Here is a 4,911-nt window from a genome sequence, read left to right as displayed (position 1 = left end):
GTTATCTTTAAACGAGTTGTAGAAATAAGGTAGCTTACGGGAAATAGTTTCTCAGTCATAAAAGCAAGTAACTCTGCATTACAGCAATGGGAAGTGTATCTTCGGCTACTTCAGGGATTGAAAAGGAAAGCCTTATTTTAAATTGTATACTGTTAAATACGTATATCCATTGGCATTAGTCCTTATTTACGTTAGCCAATAAATTATGGGATGCTTGTAGTCAAAATGTGATCTACTATTGGGCTTTTGTTTTCTGCACCTCATAATGTTTAAAATGACTATTCTATTCTTTGTAGTTTATTTTAATGATGTCACTTCCTTCTGTCAGTTTTCTAGCTCTCTAGTGTTCTTTAGTGCATTGCAAGTATAAGGATTTTCGCGAGTTTACGAGTAATATAAAGTTGGTTAACCTTTGGTAGGTACAAATAGCATGACTGAATAATAAATGCACTTTTTTTAATGGTTGCCGCTTAGGTTTTCCAATCACCAATCAGGATTTGAATGTTTATAAGCTTGTATACTAGTTTTTGACATTCTAAATTTTATTTTATCATACTTACCGTGGGTGAAGACTTTTACACAAAGATATCAAATGAAGTTGATATATTTTCAAGAATAGACAATGTTGATATGGACTATTTCTCCCTTTTGACGCAATGCATAAATTTATACCACATGATTATGTTGCTGCTTTCACAATGAATTAGGTAAATGTAATTGTACCTACCCAGTTAGGAAATAGGCTTTAATGTACCATTAAAGCTCGGTAGTTTCACTCATGATAAGCACTTAAGTTATATATCTGTTGTGTTCTCTTATTTATAAGGAAATTATTTGTCATTGCTCTCAAGATGCTTGACACAATGGAGATCTCACACAAGCCTATAAAAAGAGCTCGATCAGGGGGTATTATTAACTTAAGCATTATCATATGTTCACTTACATTTTATTTTATTTTTTAATTCTTTTACTTACTTAAGCATTAAATAGTCTTTTGCAGGTGAATCTTCTCTTGTAAAAATTGATCACACTTATAAAGCTACTCAAAAACCTTGCCATGTGACTTCTAGATACCAAGTACAAACTCGGTAACAACATTTAGAACCCCAATAAAGATATCCCCTACCTCACTCATTCATACCTGAAAATCAAATCCAACACTTATTCCTACACTTACAAGAATGGATTCCAATTCCATGAACATAATCTAAAACTAAATCCAGATGCTCCTTGATTAGAATGATCAACTCAAGAGATAACACCTAGGCTTGGGTAAAATTAATCTAACTACACTAAACTAAGTGAACTGCACTATATTATACTAAAAAATACTTAAATATTTATAATACAAATTGAATTTTATTGTCTTATAGTTCAGTTTTAAAAAATTGAACTGAATTGTAACTTTTATTTTTCTCCTTCTCTTCAATTGTGTTTGTCATAAATAAGTTAAATTTTGAATCTAGTCCTTTGTAGCTATTTTGTAGAAAACTTTTAGTTGTAATAGTATTTTAATCAAAGAATTTATTACATCTATTTGCACTTTTTTCTTTTTACTATTATTTCATATTTTCTATCCTTTTGTTATATAAAGTTGTTGTATTAATTTTAGGAAGAACTTTTTATAACAAGTTTAGCTATGCAATTCGTGGTAGAGAACCAAACTTCTTAAGTAATTGAAAAGAAAAACTGATAGAAAAATTGGTAGAACAAAAAAAAGTTCACTGTAGTTCACTGAAGTTCAGTTTAGGATAGTTTGTCTGAACAAATTTTCAGTTTCGTTCATACAAACTATTTTCTTTGCTCACTCTAGTTTTTAATAGTGCAGTTTAGTTAAATTTGTCCACCTTTAAAAACACTAGACAAATTTGCAAGCCATGCGAGATCAGACTGAGGCATTATTGTGCACTCAAATTGAGACCTTGACTTAACAATTGTGAACACATGTTGACCTACGAGCACTACAATCGAAGCTAGATATCTTGAAAAGGGAGATAACGCTCTGGCCAGCAATATTAGAGACATACCACTCCTCGACAAGCGACGATACCTGATCTCAGTCTAGTCAAGAACGACAACCGACCTAAAGGAGCAGAAGCTTTCTAACAGAATGACAAAGCAACAATCAAGGGAATCACGACGTCTCTCCAGGAGCCCCATCGCGGATCATCTACACTCAAGGCAGACAAGTCCCAAGGTTCTGCCCAAGCACATAATCATATAAGACACTCGCTCTATCGACCATAAGAATTAAGGAACCCTTGGATGTACGAGGTACACATGAATTTGTAGGATGTACACTTGCCCAATGACTAGGATTTCCACCCCTTCACCCCGGACAAAGCTTGGGTTAATCTCATGTAGGGAATCAACCTCAACATCCACAAGTATAATGATACCACTAACCTCGCCACACATTTGAAAACCTGTTTGACCTAAGTACACATCCATACTTGAAAGTATTGCTATATCACCCACAACCTTAACATTTGCTGAATACTCCAAAAATATCTTTGGGACAACTGACCTTTCCGTCGATAGACGAGCAAGTGCGAAACATTGAGTAATGTTTGCATATCATGGAAGTGAAAGATAATCAACCGAAGGAGCTTTTGAACCTTGATCTAAGAACATAAATGATCGACAAAAAATGACCTTCCTTTGATGAACCAATGACATCCTTTAGACTTATAGATGAGCCCACACATGTTACGAAGGTTGGAACCCGAGTTAGTACTCCAGTTCGAGACAAAATATTGTAAGTGCTCCAACATAAAGTTGATTTGTTCACATGGAGGCCGATGGCCATGCCCGACATGGACCCTAACTTCTTATACCACAAGTGGTCTATCCTTCTTCAAGTCATACCCGTGGTCTAAAGAAAGAGAAAACAAGATAGGAATGAGACATGTTGTAGTGGCAAAGGAAGTAGACACACTTTTTATATCCAAATTCATTAAGGAGGTAACATACACCATGTGGCTCACCAACATTGTGATGGTCAAGAAGTCTAATGGCAAGTGGTATATCTGTGTTGATTACATAGACCTCAATAATGCATGCACGAAGGACACATATCTGCTATAGAGTATAGAATGACTTGTTGACAACAAGACAAGCTACCAACTGCTAAGTTTCTTATATGCGTACTTCGAATAAACCATATCTGAATGAACCCACCAAATGAAGAAAAAACAACTTTTATGACAAAAATGGCTAACTACTACTACAAGTTTATGTTAGTTTTGAGATGGTGATTTAAGCCAAGAAGAGGGGGTTGAATTGGCTATTTAAAACTTTTTTGAAAGCTTAAAATTCTTTTCAATTGGATCAAATAGACTGAAAAGTTAGGATGTAAAAGCAACAGACCAATACATTTTCAATCGGTTACAAAAATAAAATAACAGACTAATTTGTTCTTGAGCTATGAAACAATTGATTAAAAAGACAAATCAGTCAGCTAAAATACTAGAGTTGGAGATTTATGTAACATGCAGAATTTGCAGATTAAACTCAAACAACAATCTTTTATATACAAGACTTGTTTCAATCAATATTTCTAACTATTATACAACCTCAGATTACATAAGAACGCATTAGAACACAACAAAAAATGGATTACTTGATTTTCTTGAGATTTTAAAGTGATTCAAAGGGAGTGAGAAGAGAGAAAGAGAATTGCACAGTTGTTTTAATACTAGCTCACTCAATCACAGAGCTACATCCAATTTACCAGGACAACATGAGCTTGATTTCCACTATATTCAAAAGTTTTACAAATTAAACACTAAGATTTTGAACAAAGAAACTCACAAGATTTTTGACTCACAAAAATCCAGACACACAACCTACAAGAATCACACTTACAGACCTGAAATCACATCAGGCAAACCAACTAGAGGCACAAGAACATCCAAACCTGATGGTGGTTGTCTCTAGCCAACCATACATGTGTTCTTCAAGCTACTCACAAGTCAAAATGCCTCAAAGATCAACCAAGATCTTCAAACAACAAGTTGCAGTTGTGTATTGTAGAGAGGGAGAGAGAGCTTTCTAGAGAAGAATGTCAAAGTTTCGTGCTAAAAAACTTAAAAACATACCTCTGATCTTGAAAACACAACATATATAGTCTGATTTTAGTGAAATCAGTTGATTGAATTTTTCGTATAGTCAGCTGATTTCACTTGACTTAAGTGAAATCAGTCAATTGAAAAATAATTCAACTAATTGAATGCATTCATACCAGAAACTATATTGATACGATCCTATCCAGGAAAGAGTATGATTGTTTCTGAATTTGAATCCTCAAGAGGCACGACACGAATAATTCAGAGAAGAATGCGAAATAAGACAGAGATGGAGGACGCCACAATCTAGCAGATTGATAAGTCAAGTGAAGATTCGCCACAAAGATATTAATCTTTGATAAGAACCGGAGGCCTAAGCCAAGAACAAAGAGAATCATCTCTTTAATTAAATCAAATTCAATATATGACTAAAAGTGTCTATATCAGTTTTTGGTACCTCTAATTATAAACACAGAAGTTTAAGTAAACCTGAAAACCTTACAAGAAGGCCCAAGCCCAAAACATAAAAGCATAAACTAATTTATAAAAGAAAGCTCAAAGTTCAAAGCTCAAAGCCCAAAGCCCAAAAACATAAAACATAACTAATTTCTAAAAGAAAACCCAAAGGTTCATCTTCAAGTTCTTCTTGTATGGAATCTTGGGATAGTCCTCTATCATATATACTACAAGTCTTTTAACCTGTTAAAATCCATTTTAATAGATTAAAAGAGACACACTAAGGCACACAAGGCATCTAACCTATGTCATATAGCCTACCAACATGATATAACACCAAAACATTACATTTAACATGTTATTTTCAAATTTAACACACTAAAACTTA

The sequence above is a fragment of the Vigna unguiculata genome, chromosome 5 (assembly GCF_004118075.2).
Source record: "Vigna unguiculata cultivar IT97K-499-35 chromosome 5, ASM411807v1, whole genome shotgun sequence".
NCBI lineage: Eukaryota > Viridiplantae > Streptophyta > Magnoliopsida > Fabales > Fabaceae > Vigna > Vigna unguiculata.
Note: the sequence above shows the minus strand (reverse complement) of the source record.